Raw genomic sequence first — 23148 nt, 5'->3', positions numbered from 1 at the left:
TCACACACACACACAAACACACATACATACTGCCATTCACTCTCTTTCTCACAGACACACATGCATACGTATAAACTGAAAAAAAAAAGTGATAATAATTAAAACATTTGTCTTGATATCACAGTTGAAAGGGGTAGTGAAGAATTATGAACTAGTGTGGGATCCATGTTAGAAGCAAGCCAAGGATTGAGATTAGGTAAACCAACAGTGGAGCTTATTATAAGGGCAATGTTTTATCTTGGATATTTCAGAGATTGTATATAATAATAATAATAATAATAATAATAATAATAATAATAATAATGATAATAATAATAATAATAATAATAATAATAATAATTAGCACATTAATTATTTACACTGCTGTACAAATGGCATTTAGTTACATGAATGAATTGGAAAGCGTGTAACTTTTTTTGGTTCTTTTGTTCTTTGCAATATATTTTCTTTCAGGTGGAATCTGTTTTGAAAGAAACAAAACCAAATGAATGACAGTTAATGGTTTATTGGTCGCAGTGTTACTTATTTCAGATTAAATATGGTGTGAATGTTGGGAGGAATCAGGGAAGCAATGGCAAAAATACTTCTTTGATATTAAAACGTTTTGCATGAAGACACCAAATGTAACCCGGGGTGTAGCTGTCCTGGGTATCTATACAACATGGAAGAGGGGACAGATGCATGTACCCACTGCCCGCTGGCACTTTGAAAAGAAAAAAAAAATGAAAACAACGACCCACAACAAATAGTGAAAGATTAATAGTTTTGGGTAAGTGGTCCTGAAAGTATAAATCATTTGATAATTGGATAATTAAACCAAATTAATAAAAGAAAATTCGTAGTTACATCAACACATGTTAATTTAAATAAAAGGATAAAAATATGTTGTTTTATTAATAATGTCAAATTTTAGGTGATTTTTGAAGAAATTTAATACTTCTTTTATCTTTAGTGTTGCTGTGATCATTTATGTGGCTCAACAAGGAGTTTTGTATTTAGCACTTGGTAAGCTAAAGTTTATGTGATTTAGAATGTTCTAGTTATATTATCAATATCGAACATTACAACATATTCAGTTAGGGTCATGTGACATCAGTACATAGATTTCAATTCTCACAAATATGATTGATTGGAAAAAAAAAATTCAACAGTAAAAATAATGTAGTTAAAAAGAAAAAGCAAAATAAAAAAAGGTTATCTATGTGTGTGTGTTTGTGTGTGTATTGGTGTGAAGAAGGGTTTGATTTCATAGAAAGCTGCTAAAATGAAGAGTGTCACAGTGGAATTCTGGCTAATATCAGACATTTTCCTCATAAAAAAGAGAGACGGCTATTTACAAACAACCAAAATTGATGGAAGAATTCCACGTGTAACACTGGTGTAAACTTCTTTCACACCAAACTAATTCAGGGCAACAGAAAATGGATAAATCTCTAGAATTATAGGCACAAGGCCTGAAATTTTGGGGGAGAGGACTACTTGACTATGCTGACCCCAGTACATGACTGGTATTCATTTTATTGATCATAAAAGGTAAAAATCTCTAGAATAATAAATATATAATCTGAAAATTTTAAAGAGATTCATCAGGAGAGTAAATCAAAGGCATTCCAGTTATGACCACCACATCTTTTTAGGGATAGGAACAGGACTACATTAGCCAATGCATCCTTACCTTATTTAAGAAGACAATAGAATGCGATTTGAGGGAAGTTTTTGGCAACAATTTCTAGCAGGCTGATTGTGTTTCATGTAGGTGTAATGTGGTAATGGTATCCAATGTTGTATTGAAGTTTTAGCATTCAATACATAACTGTGTGTGTATATATATATATATATATATATATATATATATATATATATAGAGAGAGAGAGAGAGAGAGAGAGAGCTATGCATTGAATGTATGTGTGTGAGATGCAAAAATTGTTTATGTTGTTACTATGTTCATCAGATGCAAATTTTCGTAATTTCTTTTGCAAAGTTTGACAGCAGAGAACAGAGAGAGAAACGCAGAAATGTCTGTCTCAGGTGTCAGATGTAACCAAGTTTCTCATGGGACACACAATACATCATATGATTACTACATGGTGATGAGTTACACTAATCTTTTGGGGGAATACAGTACCATGTGATATACATTGGTACGATAGAACAAACACAACTATATATATATATATATAGGAACAATGAGTAAGTAGTACTACCTCTGAGGGAGAGAGAGAGAACTCAGTACAAGTATTTGTAGAATAAAAATTTATGGGAATTGAAAGTGATTTCATCCCAGGCTGGTATCAATGCAAACACTCTTGGCCCAGGAGGAAACCAGTAATCACTAAGAGGCAGAAAACTGCCAAACTCCCACAATAATATATATATATATATATATATATAATGTACACTCCTTCCACTCCATAGCTCTTTTACTTTTGTCCACTTTTCTGTGTTCTTGTGTTTTATCCAATAAACTATGCAGGTACTTTGGGCTGTCTTTATCTGGCTTGTTGCCGCTCTCTGACAAGTTGTTGTGCGCCTGAGCAGGTGAGAAGTCCATTATATAGGTTCCTTGATTGTGTTGGGTGTTCTTTTATTGTTTCTCACCTGTGAATAAAATAAACCATAATTAACTGTGAGATATCTATAGGTAATTAAACAGCAAATATCAAACCTAACATTACTGGTTTTGTAATTAATTGTGAAAAATTAACCTCATTATTCATAATTAACTGTAAGCTATTTATAGTTAATTAAACACATATCAAACCTAATGTTTCTATCATACAGTAGTTTCTTAATTAACTGTGAAACATAAAGATTACTGTCACACATCATCAGTTTTGATGTCCACTTTTTCATACTTGCATGGGTCAGACAAAATTTGTACAGACAGATTTTCTATGGCTGGATGCCCTTCCTGTTGCCAACTCTCACTTGTTACCAAGCAGTCATATTTGCCCCCCCATGGCTAGACATGTTCCTGGTAAAGATTGGAAAAGAACATCACTTATATGATGGTGATATCATGACAAGGGAACAAGCATGCACACACACACACACACACACACAATGGGCTTCTTTTAGTTTCTGTCTATCAAATTCACTTACAAAGCATGAATCAGTCCAAAGTATTGCACAGCAGGACTGATCTTGAAACCACTTGGTTGGGAAGTAAAGAGCCTGCCATTAGTATTTCACTGTCCTTGGAAACAGTGTATAATCATAGGTACCTTAGTGAGACAGTCTTAACATGTTTCTTGACCTGCTAGAAATAACATCAAGCTCTCCCACAAACTATGCCTTCTTAACCACACGGCCAGGGCAATTTTTAATATTTGTAAAAGGTGAAGAACCTCTGGAGGAAAGCAGAGGCAAAAAAACTGGGCATGGATACATTGAAGCTCTGACGTCTGGCAACTGACTTGGTAAACACCCACAAAATTATTAACCATCATGCCAACCACCACCTTGAGCACCTTTTTGAGCTCCATGTGTCTAACTCATGTGGGCATGTCTACAAAGTCAGAAAACAGCACAGCTCCCATGACTTTCAGAAACATTTTTTCACACTCAGAATTGCTGAAGCATGGAACAAACTACCTGCATCAGCTGTTAGTTGCCAAAACACTGCATCCTTTAAAACCTCCATGCTTCCTGAAATTCACCAACACTACACCTGACATCCCCTTCTATTCACATGCACACATATATATCATGACTCATACACTGTTCCTTTTCCTGACATTTATACATAATTCTATGTAATATACAAGTACCTTTGATGAGTTGTTGTGCACCTGAGCACTATACACAATAATTTCATTTTTATCATTATTATTATTTTAAAAGTAAAATCAATCCCAGTGGTAATCAGAACATAATTAAATATCAAAAACCATCAGGTGATTAACTGGTTCTGTTAGTTAAAAATATAATAAAAACTTTGGAATTTTGATTAGACTTGAAGGCAATTCCAGTCTTGTAGAAGAATGAAATATGTCAGATCTTTGGAAGATTTGAAGATTTTGTTTTGTCTGCAGTAACCATGTTGCTTTCATATTTTGACACAAGGCCAGCAGTTTTGGGGGAGGGGTAAGTCAATTACGTTGACCCCAGTGTTCAACTGGTACTTATTCTAACCAACCCCAAAAAGATGAAAGGCAAAGTTGATCCTTGTAGCATTTGAACTCGGAATGGAAAGTGGATGAGATGTTGCTAAGCATGGTATCAATTCTGCCAGCTCCCCACCTCACATCTAACTCATATTCACACACAGAAACAGATGCTAATGATGATGAGGATGACGACGGTGATGAAGATGATGACGACGGTGATGAAGATGATGACTTTAATAATGGCAATGACAACAAACCTGTGATATCAATTTCTTGCAGGTTCTTTTCCCCATGTTCCATCATGACATCATGATAACAAAGGGGTCTTGTAGGGTCCGTGTGTCCTTTTGGGGAATTATGGTGACACCTGTTAATTAACAATAGAGTTACTTAAATAGACTTTACAAAAGACACATTGGAGAAGACTAATTACCTACAGCTAACGAGTTCCGACCCTGCTATTAGCATTCTCCTCAGCCTTGGAAAAAGTGTATTACTGTATTTACATTATTGAGGAAGTTGCTACATGTGTCTTGATCTGCTAAAAATAGCAACAAGGTCTTCAGAAATTACACCTCACTGTCTTAAAAAGAAAGAGGGACACATTGAATAGTGAAGTTGTAGAGAAGTCCTTTGACTGCTTTGGAAGAAGGATAGGATGGTCATGGATGGATTGAATAACTTTAATTATAGGTAAGTTTGATCAGGATAGCTTCTGGCACTAATTGGTTGGCTGGATAATTAATGACAGCTATAATAATTGTTCAGCAAATGTTTGAGCTTTTAGACCTAGCAAACCCTAACTGGAAGAGTAAGGAATGAAGATAAACATACAGGAATGTTTAACTCATTCATTTTGTTATTTATTTCCATCTCAACAAAACATAGCTCCATGTAGGAGGAAGGCCTCCAGTGGGATCACAGATCCTTATTCAGTGTTTATGTGTGTGAGGGAAAGCCACTATTGGAGAGCTGGGCTGATCTGAGGTGACCTGAACTGAACGGGACTGTGTGTGTGTGTGTGTGTGTGTGTGTGTGTGTGTGTGTGCATGCATATGTGTGTGTGATTACAGTGAAGGCGACTGAACTGGACTGGGCAGAGCTGAGTTGATCCACACTGCACTGAGCCAAGTGTGTGTGTGTGTGTGTGTGTGTGTGTGTGTGCGTGTGTGAGTGTGTGTGTGTGTGTGTGTGCACACACACACACACACACACACATATGTCTGTAAGCATGTATTAATGAGGCTGATATTAGAAGGCTGAATTTCATAAAGGAGATCAAAAGAGACTGGTGACATGAGATGATATGTTGCGCTGGGGAAGACCTATCCAACCCATCCAAACACAAGGAAATACATGGTGGTGGTGGCGACAACAATGATGATGATGATGATGGGGGTTCCCTGAGAGACTACACACATTTCAATAACATCAAAGAAGTTGATATATCATAAAGACAGAGTGGCCAAGTGGTTAAAGTGGTGAATTACTTAACTGTAGGTCAGTAGTTCAAATCTTTCAGAGGTGTTTTGTTGTGTATTCTGTTCAGAACACCATGTTCTGCATTCCCTCAATTTACCTGTCATTAACAGGAACCAAATCATCTACCTGTGATACAATGGGGTTCAGTTTAGTGGAAAATAGTGTTTCCATAGTTTCATACTATGAAACAACATTTGAAGGCAGAGAACTGGCAGAACTGTAGTAAAATGCTTAGTAGCAAAATGCCAAGTGGCATTTCATCCATCGTTATGCTCTGAGTTCAAATTCTGCTGAAGTTGACCTTGCCTTTGATCCTTTTGGGATGGATGAAATAAGTACCAGTTGAATACTGGGGCCAGTATAATCGATTAGGTCCCCTCCCCAAATTTCAGGGCTTGTGCCTATGGTAGAGAGCGGTATTAAGGCAGTGAGCTGACAGAATCGTTAGCAAAATGCTGGGCAAAATACTTCACAGCATTTTGTCCATTTTTACATTCTGAGTTCAAATTCCACTGAGGTCAACTTTGTCATTCTTCCTTTCGGGGTACATAAAATAAATACAAGCTGAGCACTTGGGTCAATGTAATCAACTAGCGCCCTCCTCTGAAAGTTCTGGCCTTGTGCCAAAATTTGAAACCAATAATATTTGCTGATTAAGGCATCTAATCCTCATTAAAGACTACTCTAATTATTGGGTTGGCAAGAAAGTAATTTTGTTTTTTTAGTGTAATATAAAAGTCATTTGTTTTCATACAATGAATGAACTTTAATAAATAATATATTTCTATTTTGTTAGATGACCTTTTGCCAGCTTTCTGGCAACTTCATGATTCTGCACTCACAGAGCTTCTGGTCCTTATCAGCCAAAAACTGAAGCAAGTGGAATTTCATGTCATCATCATTATCGAAAGTTTTACCATTCAAAGAATTTTGCAAAATCGTAATCTGATGGTGCAAGGTCAGGGCTATATGGTGGATGTGACATCACTTCCCAACCAAGCTCCAATAACTTTCCATGAGTTAGCAAAGACACATGTGGTCTAGCAATACCATGGTGGAACACGATTCCTTTACGATTTTGCCAATTCTGGCCGTTTTTTTCTTTGATTGCTTCCTCCAGTTTCATTAGCTGTTGACAGTAAACATCTGAATTAATCATATGGTTTCTTGGAAGCAGCTCAAAATACACAACTCCTTTGTAATACCACCAAATTGACAGAATGACCTTTTTTTTTGATGCACCTCAGCTTTTGATGTGGTTTGTGCTGGTAATTATACTTGGACCATGATCGTTTTCGATTGATGTTATTGCAGACAATCCATTTTTCATCACCAGTGATGATTTGTTTCAAGAAAAGGTCAATTTTATTGTGTTTGAGATACATATCGCAAATATTAATTTGTTGTGTTAAGTGAATCTCTTTCAATTTACGTGGAACCCAAATATTGAGCTTCTTAACGAGTCCAAGACATTTTAAGTGATTTTCAATTGTTGTGTGTGATACATTTAACCTCCCTGCAATCCCTCGCACAGTTATATGACAATCAGATTCAGTTATGGCTTTGATTTGGTCATCATCAACTTCAGTAGGTCATCTTTGAAAAATCTCCAGAAACGAATATTTTAAGCCATTTCTGACATGTGTGTTTTGTTTAGCAATCAACACCACAAACTTCCCATATCTCTTTGAGAGCTTCAGCAGCTTTCTTGTCTTTGCGGAAATAAAAAAGCAAAATATGGTGAAAATGTTTGTTGTTGCACTCCATGTTAAAATTGACAGTGAACTAATGGCTGTGAACAAAGTCACACACAATTTGCTTCTAAACTAAGCTAAAAGTAACAGTTATTAAATGTCAAAAAGAAAAAAACTATCATTACATTGACAAAAGTTATTCAAAAGAATTATAAATTTATTTGTGAAAAACAAATTTACCTTCTTGCCAACCCGATACATATTATAATCTTATATCTTATCAAACTGTAGTTGTTTCCCACCAGTCACTTAAAAAATTCCCCCCACCTTCAAGAATATGGACCTTAAACCATATTAGAAACAGCAGTGAACACTTCATTAAGACCTCAAATAGCTATGCTAATTAACCTTATTTAATGAGATTAAATATAAGGACAAAACTTGCAGTGTGAGCTATACTTTGGTATATACAATGATACCATACTGTTCTAGAGTCCATCATGGCTCTCTGTCTACAGTTTATTAAGGTGTCTCACATTTCAGAACAATCACAACTCAATTAAGGTGGTGATAATGACTATCACAGTTTGGTTTTCTGGTCCACATCTCTCCACCTCATATCACTCATTTGGGAAGGTGAATAAGCTACAGCCATATAATGTGTGGTGTTAGTGGTGTTATGGGCTGTGATGAGCTATGTGGTGTTGGTGGAGAGGATTGCAGATGAGGTAGATGGAAGTGAAGACTGCAGGAAGCACGTGCGGGCAGAGCAGAGAGGGCAGCATGCAAGGACGTGTTTATTTCTAGATAGTGATCGCTCATCCCGCCTAGGTCAACAGGTAAGGTCTTTGTATTTCTTTTTTCTGTTTGCTTCTTTTTCTGTTGTCCTCTTCCCCCATCACACAACATAATGTATGGTGGCCATGTATCTCTTCTAAAGCAACACACCTATGCTTGACCCTCTATCATAAGTTAGTCTTTCATCATTTGGCATAAAGTCACCTCCCCCAACTCTCAAATGCTCCCCACCACTTAGTCGTAGGAGCTTTTTTGTTTTTGTTTTTGCCTGTTCTTTTTCTGTTTTGCATGTTACTTGGTGACCTCACTAGTAGGGGTGACACATAAAAAGGCACCCAATCCACACTCTGTAAAGTAGTTGGTGTTAGGAAGGGCATTCAACAATAGAAACCACACCAAAGCTGACCCTAGAGCTCAGTGCAGCCCTGTCACTTGAAGGATTCTGTGAAACTATCCAACCCATGATAGCATGGAAAAACGGACAATAAGCAATGATGAAGCTGATGATATTTATATGGAAGAGAGAGAGAGAGAGAGAGAGAGAGAGAGAGAGAGAGGAATATATTCTTACCACCATTGTGTAATCCATTGTTTTCATAGTAACATGTATCAACATGTATAATGTTGCAGTGTAACTGTTCATGTAGGAGTGTCCCACTCTTACTGTTTATCTAATGCTGTTAAAGTCCAATAGCGCTGTTTCAGTGGTGTTCCAGTGTCACTGTTGGTGTTGTAGTGTTTCAGTGCAACTGCCATTGCAGTTGTGTCCCATTGTAACAGCTGGTGTTCATGCATAAGTTCAAGTGAAAATATGTGTGGGAGTGATTTTGACACTTTCTCTGTGTACATGTGTGTGTCCAATAATATTTTGAAGTAAGTAAATGTGTGTGTGTGTGTGTTGTTGTTGCTGCTAGTGTGTTTATATACCTGTGTATTTTTTTTTTATTGTGGTCAATACCCATACAGCAGTTGTTAACTCTTTAGAAATAAATAAAAGTCTTAAAAATATGAGAACCCAGTTACTCAAGAGTCCTAAATATTAAAATTATAGAAAAGAGGAGATCGTAGCCCATAGTCTGCTACAGTTTCTTGGTGAGATTAGTGTTTCTGCTCTAGGAGTAATGAACTTTCAGAACCAAAAGCTTCTTAGAGTAAGGAACACAAAACAATATTCTATATGAACATTTATCTTCTTGGTTTTATATTTTTCTATCTATTTTCAGGAATTTTCTTTTACGAATTCTAATTATTTTTACATTTCTGAAATTGCTCTTCAAATAATTTTATATTAAACTTACCCCTAGTCAATTATGTAACCAAAATTCAATATACAGTACCTTCTGATTAAAATCATTAATTTCAAGTAATCAGACTAAATAGTTTTAATGTTAATGAATATCTAAATATATTTTGATGTGATGTGCAACAACAGACTTGCAAATGTGAAAAACAAATTGGAAACTGAAGTAACATCTCTGAATGATTTGATATTTATAAACAAAACTGGAAGGATTGGTCAGGAGTTGTCTAAACCTGTGACCCTAAATAAGGACAGGTTTGATTGGATAATTCCAGTGAGTGAAACAAACCATATGATTTTAAGATTCTGGCAAAATGCTTAATATTGATATCAATAAGGACTTGTTTTACCTTATCTGGTGTGGATTTTGTCTTTAATGTTAGAAGCTATTGTTTTTTTTTTTTGTAATTGGTTATCCCCACCTGGCCCACTCCCCACTACAAACAGATATATGAACTAAAGTTATTACATACTCAGTATGAATACTGATATTGAGAAGTGGTATATAGGTGGTGTTGAGGGGTATGAATGCTTTCTGTCCGTATGTGGCTGTACCAATGTTCAACAAGTCTTCAAGTGGGACACTGTCTGCCATACAATATGACATACACTGTCCCACATTAGACTGGTTCCAGATATGCTTGTTGTTCTTGTTCTTGATGATTCTGTGGTGCTGGAGAAACAGTTGAGGTGAAATTGATTTCTGGAAAATCAGAGAAGAAACATGGATCAAAGACAGATCAATCATTTTTTTATTGAATGTTATTTCACTTGATTGGATTATCTTTATCTTGTTTTTTTTTAACTTGTTTCAATCATCACGTTATGACCATGCTGGAGCAGTGCTTTGAATGGTTTAGTTGAAGAAATCAATCCCACTCTTTATTTATAAAATCTGGTACTTATTCTGTTGTTTTTTTTTTGCTGAATAGCTAAATCACAGGGATGTAAACAAACCAACACTGGTCGTCAAGCAGTGGGAAGAGGGGACAAAAACACACCTGCACACATGTGCAAACATAATGGATTTCCACACAGTTTCTGCCTACCAAATCTCCTCACAAGGCATTGGTTGGCCCGTGGTTGCAAAGCATGCTTTTTAAGCACACAGTCATGTCTGCACCTGAGGATTATGTCAACATTTCTACAAAGAACATTTCACCCCCAGGGAACGGTCATACTGATTGTAGTAATAAGATAATGATGGTGGTGGTGGTGGAGGGGTGACAACAAGGGCCTTGATGTTTAAAAATGGATAAGTTTTGTAATCTAAAGATAAATACCGCAAAGTTGCACGGTCAGTGAATTAGTTGACACAGGATGGGAACATGCAATTAACAACATCTAATATAATAACAAGTGTAGTGTTTTTAACATACTTGTTTATATAAATATGTGTGTGTGTGCATGTGTCCAAAATCATGCAGTAGGAAGGAGTGAGAGAGAGGAAGTGGTAAAGCGAGCGTTGTGTTCCCCATACACATACACATGTGTGTATATATACTCAACTATTATGGGGCCCAAGTTAACCAAGGGAGATAACTCTGTGGTGACACACCATCCTGCTACAAACTTCACGGTTGAATGGTTGCACAGAGAAACATCATTTAAGTGTAAACTTTGATATGAATAGTGCTAATCAATCACTAATACATACCTTTAATCAATATAGTTCAACCAATGAAACTCTATTGCATTAGTACATGGAATGAATATATATTTCTAAGGATTTAATTTATTAAAACTATTCCATTGTAACCATTGGAGATGAAACAAAAATATTAAGAAAACCACAGAAAAAAAAAACACAAGGGATGATTGATAGATGATCCTTTTTTAGTTTTTACTTTCATGTTTTTTTTATGTTCTTTCATGGTTGGATGGTTTTCAGAGCTGAATCTCCTAGCAACTGCTAATTAATTCACTGTAGTGAATGCCAAGCAATTTGGAATAAGTAGAGCCAGGTGTCTTGCTCAAGGGGACAACGTAATGTTAGTTGTAGCAAGGTTTGAACTAATGACAACAGGGTTAGTAGGGCAACACGGCAACATTATAATTGTTGTCTCTTCACTGAAGATGTTCTGACGTTTTGGTGGCTTATCTTTTATCAAGTTGCTCCTCATCTTCATCTTCACTGTTTTGTTTAGAATGCTGCAACATCAGATCATGAATTACATGAGAAATGGTGTGTTATTTAGAAATAAGATAATTCTTCAACTCAGACACGTTGGAATATCAGGAAGAAAGATCAGGGTATCTTATATTTTAGACAGAAAAAAAAAAAAAGAATTTATCAAATGGATAATTTTGCTCCCAACCTTTGCTGGTCTCCTCTAGTTCTGGAAATTAACTATATTTAAGGGTCAGTGTCATCTCCCATTGCATACATTTTTGGAAAATGAAGCCATAACAGAAATTTTATTGACACAAACTGACTATAACACCCAAGTTTATATGTTTACAACATATTTAACAATTTATTGAAAAAGACACAAAAAGGGAATTAAAAAAATTTTCCTTGTTACACTGTTCAGTATCTTAGGTGACCCTGAAAGGATATCTCTAATGTTATAAAACCCAAAGATGTTCTTTCCTTATTCAGATATAATCGAGTTCTTTGTGAGTGTGTGTGTGTGTGTGTGTGTTAAAGATAGAGAGGGAGAGAAAGAGAAATTGAGAGAGGAGAGAGAGAGAGAGAGAGAGAGAGAGAGAGAGAGAGAGTACATTAGTTATAAGTTAGATTTAGTTTCCAACAAGGTAGTCATAATTACCTGATGTTCCTTCAACATCTTCATAGTCTTTCAGATGTTCCTTGTTTTTAATAAGTTCTTTATTACTCCTTGTGAATCCAGAATCATTCATGTAGCTGTTAACTTTAGCACAGTCACGGTTGATGTGTTCATAGGAAGACCTCATCTTCTCCCCACCATATGTCTGTTAAATAACATCAACATATAACAATATAATTTAGTGATTACATCAACATTTTGTTTAAATAGAACGATGATGATGACAGCAATATTATATCATGAAGGTTATTTGCAATGTTAAGTGGTCACTGGATGGTCCATGGCCCACTTAAACAAAGTCTTCAACTCAAATAGCTGTAAACATTAGCCTTTTGTTAGATGCAATTCACAAAACCATAAGTATGACATATAAAAAGCTGTCAACGCACAGCCATTCATATGACAAGTGCATTCGATGCAAAACACTATTATTTATATAACTTACAATTTACAGATGCATTTGATGATGTAACAAACATAGTATGTGTAATCCATGTTAGATTTGAACCACAGACTCCAGTTGCCTAGGCTTACAGCCCATAGAAGATATGATGTAACCCCAACTAATATAAGATTTGATCCCTATTCCTGGCAGATTACATTTCTAGTAGATGTCACTAAAACGTTTGTGAAACACAATTAGCGATTAATTCAAACAAGGCTTATATTCTCTTCACAAATGAAATTGTTTAAATCAATTGTTTTTAGAAGAGAATTTCTTAATATCTTTCTAAGTTCAGTTGCTGTTAGAAGAGAAAAAGTCTCGTTTCAGACCCAGGTCGTTCAACAGAATAATAAAGAAATGGCTAGAGTTATACACAGGTTTATTATGATGGTTGCTGACAGAGACCCTCTCCAACTGCCCTTACACACAACAATTTATGTGGGTCAAAGACTCAGCTGATTCAACTAATTTCATAAAAAATTATGTAGAAGTTCAATGTTTGGAGTCTGTCACTTCAAAAAGTATCTTAGACGTGAATGGAATTATAAAAGATGACCAAACGAGTTTGAAACAAAGAAACAAAAGCCTTGACAAGATGGAGAAGGCTAAGATAAAAGAAAACGAACTTATTGTATACAATGCTCAGGTTTATTACTATAAACAGAAAAGGTTAAAAGAGAGGACAGAACACATCAGTAAATCATCTAAATTAAGACATCAATGAAAATCAAAAACTCAGAATAAAACATAAATAGAAAGAAAATTGAATAGAAAAAGAATCTTGAAGAGGAATGGCTTCATCGGCCACTCATAAAGAGTAGTGAATTTGAGGAATTTTGGGAGGCAACATTATTTCTTTATATTGAGCTTAGTTCAACATTATTACCTTTTTTCAATCACAGTTCAGTATTATTACCATGTATTTAGTAAAGTTCAACATTATTATTAACTAATGTTAAGATAATTCAATGAGTTGGTAAATTGTGTTAGTGAAATATGAAATAGGACTTTGTTACATAAATGAGAAAAACACTTTTGATAAAAACAACATAAAAAGCATTTTAAACAGTTGTAGGTGACTGAACCACAGTATTGCTATTTTTCACTATAAATAGTGGTGAGCCTTGTGGGTCCCACAGCAACCTTTTCCATTTTGTTCAATCCTTTATGTCTTCCTCTTGCTGACCTCCAGGACGATGCTCATTTACTTGAAGTGATAAGATTTGTTTCATCTTCTCATGAATGTTTGATATTAGGAGACTTCAACGCTCCCACGATCGACTGGCCCACATCAATTTGTACATCCTCTTCCCGGTTCGGCCAGGCCCTTCTTGACATGGCTGAAGCTTGTTTTCTATCGCAACATGTTGAATCTCCAACAAGGCATCGGTCTGGGCAGCAGCCATCTATGCTGGATCTGGTATTCTCCCGCTATCCAAGATCAGTGTCAGGCTTATCTGTGTATGCCCCTCTTGCCAAGAGTGATCACGCGATCCTGAAGTTCGACATACATACAACTTTTTCTATGCCCACGACTACTTCGCTGCCACGTAGAGTCTTCTCTGCAATCAATCTTGAAATTCTAACCGAGGCTTCAGCGCTTCTGGACTGGCGATCCCTGATGACGATGTCCTCAGTTGACGAACTATGGTCGTCCCTCAAAGCATGTAATCTGGTTGACTGACCAAGCAGTTCCCGTTGGGCTTCCTAAGAAGAAGAAACACAAGCTCTGGGTGACAAAGAAGGTTAAACGAGAACTTCGACTCAGAGATATTGCTTGGGCTGAATTAAAAAATCTGGATTCGACTGCAGCTTTTGAGGTGTACAAAACTCGACGAGACCGAGCCGTGAAAATTGTAAAGGAAGAACGCTTCAGTTATGAATACAAAATCATGGCAAATGCCAGTCACTATCCAAAAGCTTCTTTGCCCATGTCTAACAGAATTCCCGCTTGAACAACCAAATTGCAACGTTGGTAGACTCAACAGGCATATCGATTGAGGACCCTTATCAACAGAGTCAGTTATTTGCCGAGGCTTTTTCGACAATTTTCAAACAAGATGATGGTCGTGAACCCCCTCCATTTGATAGATCGGTACCTCCAATGCCTAGATTGGTCATCACTCGTGACAAAGTCAAACGCGTTATTCAAGGCCTCGATGTCAACAAGGGTCATGGCTCTGACGGCATACACCCACAGGTTATCAAAGCGTTGGCTCTGGTCATCTGTGAACCTTTAACACTTCTATTCAATATGTTATTGGCAACGGGTGTTGTACCTGCGAACTGGAGAACAGCGATAATCTGCCCGATTTTCAAGAAAGGGAGTCGCGAAGACCTGCTTAACTACCGACCAGTTTCCCTTATTTCAATAATCAGCAAGATGTTCGAAACCATCCTTAAGAAAAGTATGATGCTCCACCTCCTAAACACAGCCTCTATCTCTGATTCCCAACACAGCTTTGTGCCGAAGAGATCATGCTTGACCAACTTACTGGTAATGGAAGAATTGGTGATGCGTATCCTGGATGATGGTGATGCTGTTGACATCGTTTTATTGGACTTTGCCAAAGCTTTTGACTTGGTTAACCACCGCCTATTACTTGTCAAGCTTCAAGCACATAGTTTCCATCCGGATATTGTACGATGGGTTGGTGCCTTCCTCTCAGATCGCTCCTTCCAAGTCCAAGTTAATGGCTTGCTGTCCGACGTCTCCAGTGCGGGCAGTGGCGTGCCTCAAGGTTCAGTGCTTGGGCCGTTATTGTTTTCAGTCTTCATCAATGACTTACCCGATGACCTCACGCAACACACCCTTCTATTTGCCGATGATGTCAAACTGGTTGCTCCTTGCAGTGATATAGATGATCTTCGTTGATACCTCCACCAAGTTTGGAGATGGTCAAATGAATGGAACCCGTGTCTGAACGTGTCAAAGTGCTGTCATCTGCCTGTTGGCTCCTCTCCTTCAACTCAACTTGATTTCGAGCTGGGTCGTCTGCTGCTGGAGAGGACCGACCAGGTAAAGGACCTGGGTATCTTGGTGGATTCTTCCTTTTCGCCTTCGGCCCAATGCATCCATGCTGCCAACAAAGCACGTGGAGTTCTGTTTTTGATTCGACGGTCATTCGGAATGCTCACAGCAGCCATATTCCTACCGCTCTATGTCATGCTGGTGAGACCCATGTTGGAGTACGGGATTCAAGCCTCTTCTCCCTATCTCCTCAAAGACACATCATCTCGAAAGAGTCCAGAAGCTGGCTACCCGCATGGTTCTTGGTCTCAAGCATTTGTCTTATGAAGAAAGGCTGAAGACACTCGACCTTTATTCTCTTGAAAAACGCCGCCGCTGTGGTGATCTCATTCTCGCTCACAACATCATAAGCAGAAAGTGTAACCTCTCGAAAGAGCTGTTCTTCACTCCTGCTCCAGAGCGAAAAGCTCTATCTACGACGATTTCATCTCGATCAAAGGAGAGGGGCTTTCTCCGTTTGGGTTGCGGATCCGTGGAATAAGCTGCCGGACGAGATAGTGAAGATGCTGACGACTGCTCGGTTCAAAGTCTCTCTTGACCAGAAATGGCCTGAACTCTTTGTATGAACACCCTCCCTGTCCCTCTACATAGCCTCACTTTTGCTTTTTGAGCCAAAACATTAAATTAAATTAAATTCCTTCAACAAATTCCTTGCCCTTGTTCCTTCATCCATCACCCCTTAGTCACATTTTTCTTAGTCTTTCTCTTCTACTTCCTTCCACATTCATTTCCATTGCTCCTCTCACCTAATCACTTTCATCTGTCACTGAGCCAAGGACCCAAGCATTTTATCCCACTTCTCTTCACACCATCAAGCACTGGCTTCATTCCCATCATTCCTTGCAATTCTTGGTTTGCTATTTCCTCTTTCAGCAAAATTCCACTCATCCATTGAACCCTTCTTATCTCTGTTCTTTCCAGCCTTATTACCTGTGTCATAATTGCATCGTAAATAAGAGTGGTATATTACCTTTTCTACAGATTCAGAGACACTCAATTCATGAGACAAATATAAAGTAGAAAAAAAAAAGCTTTAACTAATTTATCACTTACCTGTGGAACTGGTGGAAGTCTCCGGGGTGTTGTTGAGAATTTCCATTCATTAGGTATCTGTTCCATCTCCGGATAAAACTGACTTTTAGATTTTATTGTCTGAAGATTTCGGTTAAATATCTCTTCTGCATTTCTCGTTATTGCAACAGGATTGTTAGTCTGATACAGTAATTGTCTCATCTCAGTCTGAGAGAGAAAGTTGGGATTCTCTGCTGTTGTGGGTGAGTTATTTGTGTGATTAATACATCTGAAAACACACAGTGTTATGGACACTACAATAGCCACAGATAGTATTACAGCTGCTGCTACAATGATAATTACCCAAGTCATATTCAGGTCGTGACCAGACTGGAATGGCACAGCAGTCAACATTGGAGATGTATCATTACTAACAAACAGTGTTAGTATGATAGCAGTTGTTGCTGATTGAACTGGAGTACCACCGTCTTTCACTATAAACTGCAGCTCATATGTTCCTGCATCATTTTGGTAAACTGTGCGAGAGAAAGATAACACACCAGTGTGTGAGTTCACTGTAAACAGGTTTTTATCATTGGATCTCAGTATTCCATATGTGAGGAAAGCATTGTTTCCAGTGTCTTTGTCAGATGCTTTCAGAATTGTGATGTCCTTCTTACTGTGTGGATGGTAGTGGACATCGAGATTGTAAGGGTCATTATTAGGAAACGTAAAATACGGAGCATTATCATTTTTATCTAGAATCTCAATAACAATATTGGCAGTGTCATTGAGAGAAGGTGTTCCATTATCTTTCACTAAAACCTTGAACTTATAGATGTCTTTCATTTCTCGATCTATTGGTTGTGATGTAGAAATAAATCCATATTTGGTCAGTTGGAAAGGAATGTTATCATTGTTGTTATCATTGATGATAGAATATGTAAGTTGGCCTCCATCTCCAAGATCAGGGTCTGTAGCATTGATGAAGCCAATAGGGAAGTCAACTTTCTGGTTTTCATAGGTGAGGAATTGGAATGTCTCTTTGGTAAAATGTGGTTCTACATCATTGACATCAGTTACTTTGACAGAGAAATATTTTTTACTTTCTAGTTGAGGTGACCCCATGTCATGACACACAATAGATACTTTATAGTGGTCCCTTATTTCTCTGTCAAGATGGCCCTTAACAATCATTTTATATTCTTTAGAATCTATTTTGGCAAGTTTAAATTATCATGTTTTAAATCACAGATAACCTCACCATTAGGTCCACTATCAGTGTCAGTGACCATAACATAAGCTATAAAACTATCTACTTCACTGTCTTCTGAAAGTGCTGCTGAGCTCTCTGATAAAGGAGATACAAAATCTATATTAATTAATGGAGCAGTATTTTGAGTATTAATTACATTTACTTGTATCTTTGTTATGGAACTCAAAGATGGACTTCCCATATCTCTTGCTTCAACAAATAAATTATACACCTGTTTGTTATCATAGCTAAATTTTTGCTTTAGGAAAATGTCTCCAGTGATTTTATTTAAGGTGAAATGCTTCTTTGCTTCATTTGATGTTTGTTGATTAAATAAGAATGAAATCTTAGCATTTTGTCCTGAATCCATATCAGTTGCTGATAAAGTCAATATTGGAGATGATGTTTTATGTGAATTTGTTACAGAGACATTGTACATTTTCTGTGAAAATATTGGTCTATTATCATTAACGTCTGTTAATTGTATAAGAATTTCCAAGGTGTCATATTTTGGTGGGGAACCTCCATCTTTTGCTATTAACTCTAGCATATGGCTAGCTTTTGTTTCTCGGTCTAACTTCTTTTCTAAAACTATTTCAGGTGTGAATATATTGCCATATAAGTTTGATGTTATCAATGAGAAAACACCATCAATGTTCTTATTCAGCTGGTATCTAATATTTGAATTCTGAACACTAACATCTTTGTCGATAGAGTTTGGAAGGGATTTCTTAGTTCCAACTCCATCATTTTCATCAAATTCCAGATGGAACTGATTTCCTGGAAACTTGGGAGCATGGTCATTGATGTCTACTATAATTATTTTAACTTTAAGAATTTTCATAAACGTTTTTCCTTTCCTCACTGCTACTTTAACTATTCTGGAACATTCCTTGTTGTATGTACATAGAGTTTCAGCATCCAGTGTCTGAGTAGTGTATAGTTTTCCTGAGTTGGTGACATTAAATAAATGAGAACCACTCTCGACTGTCCTTTGTAGTTGTGTAAATGTAATGAGAGTGTGTTGTTGATGTGTGAGAGGGTGTGATAAGTTGGAGTCAACAGCAATGTCTCCTATATAGGTGTGAGGTCTGCCTTCTTCCTTGACATGGTATGTAATATCTATGGACAGTACAAGGGTGATCAGTAAATATAGAAGACACACAAGAAAGGTAATGTATCCAGTCATCATCAGAAGTTTTCACCATTGTCCAGATAAGAGGTTTCCTACAAATGAAAAATACATGTTGATCATAGAGACTTCTTTAAGTGCATGAAGGGCACCAAGAAAGAAGACAATAATTTGTATTATAGTACACAGACACACAGACACACACACACACGTTCATGTTAGCACTCTGTAAAAAGAACCATGAAAAAGAACTTGTGCTGGCACCACCCTGTAAAAAGAACTCGTGCCAGTGCCACATATGGAGCACCCAACACATTCTGTAAACAGTTGGCATTAGGAAGGACATCCAGCCATAGACACCATGCCAAAACAAACAATTGAGCCTGGGTATCTCTCTGGCTATCAGTTCCTCTCATACCATCCAAGTCATGCCAGCATGGAAAACAGATGTTAAACGATGATGATGATGATGATGACAACAACAGTGATATGTGTGTGTGTGTGTGTGTATGTATGAGGGTAAGATATAGATTATGTTTGCATGTAGGGCCTGACAAGCAACATATAGAACACGGAGTCAAGAGGAATGTGTCAATGTGTTGTACTTCAGCTACTGCCACATGGATAAGTGTGACATGGGGTAATGTGACATTGCATAACATGGAGTAATGCAACGCTGTGTAACATGGTGCAGTGTGATATTGTTTAACATGGGGTGCCGGGACATTGTGTAACTTGGGGTGACATTGTTTAACATGTAGTACAGTGACATTGTGTTTCGTAGTGTATACTGTCATTGTAAAACTATAAAACAAGGTGTATACTGTCAACGTATAACAAGGGGTACACTAACAGCATGTACCAAGTTATATCTATCCTAACATCATCATCATCGTTTAGCGTCCGCTTTCCTTGCTGGCATGGTTGGACGGTGCAACTGGGGTCTGGGAAGCCAGAAGGCTGCACCAGGCCCAGTCTGATCTGGCAATGTTTCTACGGCTGGATGTCCTTCCTAATGCCAACCACTCCATGAGTGTAGTGGGTACTTTTTACGTGCCAGACGAGGCTGGCAAACAACCACGGTTGGATGGTGCTTTTTACATGCCACCGACCCGGAGGCCCTTAAAAATAAAAAGGAGCACTCTGTTGGTTATGACTATGAGGGTCCCAGATGATACGATCAATGGAACAGCTTGCTCGTGAAATTAACATGCAAGTGGCTGAACACTCCACAGGCACATGTACCCTTAACGTAGTTCTTAGGGAGATTCAATGTGATACAGAGTGTGACAAGGCTGGCCCTTTGAAATACAGGTACTACTTATTTTTGCCAGCTGAGTGAACTGGAGCAACGTGAAATAAAGTGTCTTGCCCAAGGACACAATGCGTTGCCAGGAATTGAACTCATGGTCTTATGATGGTGAGCTGAGTGCCCTAACCACTAAGCCGCGTGCCTTCTATCCTAACGCTGTACAACACTAACAATAGCAACAATAGTTGTAGAGAATTATACAAGGACCAACCTAGTAATGTTGTGGAGCTTTAATTACAGAATGGCAGATACAGCATCCCTGAGGAACAACATTGCTTTGGCTTTTAGACACAATACGGTTTGGAAATTCTATTTTCCTTACACAAACACACACATACAACTTACCTCACATAAACAAATACATAAATTTACTTCACACACCATTTACCACTCTCATACCCATACACAGATTTACTTTTCTCTCTCTCTCTCTCTCACATGCACACATACATACACACACAAATTTATCTCATGCAAACATGCACACACACACACATGCGCACACACACACACACATACGTGCATGCACACACACACACACACATACACACATACAAACACAATCCCTCTGACATACATCCTGACAAAAAAGTCTCTATGTAGTCATTGAATCTGCTAGAAATAGCAGCCAAAGGTTCTTCAACTGATGGCCTAGCACTTTGAAAAGAAGAATACAATGGCTAAACCAGGCTGAGATAGAGTGCTTAAATAAACAAAGTGATGGCTATAGTTGGAATGTCTTTGATCACAGCACTGTCCAGTTGCAGCTGACCTGGGGTTATAAACAATATCTCTACAGATCAATCACTATTGACTAACAATTAAGAAATTTTGTTAAAAATAGCCATAAAGAAGACATTAATTAATGAGACATTATATATCCAATTAAATATCCAAACTGTAATTAATGTAGGAGTGTTGTGTAGTTGTTGTTATAGGAATATGATGCCTTCCTTCAAGATGTCATAATACAACGATTGCTGGTGCTGTTGGTGTTTGGCCTCAGGACAACCCTCACTGAGCAAGCGCATAATCAAAGCCACCTAATTATAAGTACCTATTATTTATGTGCATTATCCACCTTGGACTACATTATGCAATGTTTTCATCATTTTATCAAATGATAAGGTGTAAATTGACGGTGATTTGGTTGCCATTCCTAGCAAGTTGAACAACATCATAGAGGCTCCATCACTGATTCATTGTGGATGATGTCGTTCATAATGGAGGTGATGATTACATCTCTCGGTTATACACCGTTCCAGTCCCCATATATATAACTATACACAACAGAGAGAGAGAGAGATAGATAGATAGAGAGAGAGAGAGAGAGAGAGAGAGAGAGAGAGAGAGAGAGAGAGAGAGAGAGAGAGAGAGAGAGAGGGAGATAGAGAGATAGAGAGAAATTGATACACATACACTAATAGATGTATTCTACGTTTTTCTATATATATACCTTGATATCTCCTGTTGGTAATGAAAAATATATATGGAAAATAATAATACCACAAACATTTACCAGTTTTGCTATAACATATATACATACATATATATATATATATACATACATATATATACATACATATATATTTACATATACATATATATACATATATACACAAACACACACACATATACAGCACAGGCACATATATATGACAGCTGATATATTTGTTATCCTACTCTAAGGTTTAAAATATGATCCACAGAGAAATCTAATGAGAAAAAATAAAAGAGGGAGACTGACCTTACAGTTTAATCCCCTGTTGTTGTAGAGGCATGGATTCTATTGATGTAGTGGCGGTGGTAGTGGTGGTGTTCCTGAGTAATTGCTGCTGCTGTCGATGTAGTAATGGTGATGCTACTCCTGAGTTATTACTGCTGCTGCTGTTGATGTAGTAGCAGTAGTGGTGCTCCTGTGTAATTGCTGCTGTAGTAGTGTTTCCGTGTAACAAATGTTGTTGTAGTAACGCTTATTATTCTTGTAGCAGTGTGACAGTGTTAAGTGCTGCTGTTGTAGTAATGTGACAGTGTCTCTCTGTACTGACAGACCAGTGTTGTCAGTCAGTTAGCCAACCAGCCAGCCAACCAGGCAACCAGCCAGCCTGTCAGTCAGTCAGACGCAACATCTGCTCCATGTGGAGTGTTGTACAGTCTCATGAATGGCTGGTAAGGGACAAAGGTGGGGCAACCAGCGTGAATAATAGCGTGTATATGTATGTGTTTATGTATGTGCGTGTGTGTGTGTGTTTATGTGAATGAAAGAAGTGTTTTACTCTTCTGTGTGTGTGTGTGTGTGTGTGTGTGTTCATGTATATATACGATTAGCAATTTTATGCTTTCTATTTTAGTTCAGTTTTAACTGAACAGAAATTATATATATATAAAAAAAAGGTATGATATTTATATTATTAATTTCATTATCTTTATTATAATTATGATTGTTATTATCATAAACAAAACACTATTTTTTGTCATTATCATATTTTATTCCTTTTTTTGTCGTTGTTATTGATTTTGTTCGTCAGGGTTAGTTTAAAATAAAAAAAATTTAAATAATATTTTCCATTCTTATATTGATTGTTTATTATTTTATTCGTTATTATTAATATTTTATTATTATTATTATTATTATTATTATTATTATTATTTATTCGTTATTATTAATATTTTATTATTATTATTATTAACATTAATAATAACAAAAATAATTGTTATTGTAAATAATAATAATAATAATAATAATAATGATAATAATAATAATAACCACCATCTCCATCATTGTTTAA

The 23148-nt window shown here is 37.0% G+C and overlaps 1 pseudogene; it reads right to left on the bottom strand.

The window, feature by feature from the left end:
* Positions 1 to 339: 339 nt before the first annotated feature.
* On the bottom strand, positions 340 to 22783 carry LOC115219430 (annotated as a pseudogene).
* Between the last annotated feature and the right edge of the window lie 365 nt (positions 22784 to 23148).

This window comes from Octopus sinensis, linkage group LG14, assembly GCF_006345805.1.
Source record: "Octopus sinensis linkage group LG14, ASM634580v1, whole genome shotgun sequence".
Lineage (NCBI taxonomy): Eukaryota > Metazoa > Mollusca > Cephalopoda > Octopoda > Octopodidae > Octopus > Octopus sinensis.
Note: the sequence above shows the minus strand (reverse complement) of the source record. Positions and strands in the feature narration are given on the sequence as shown.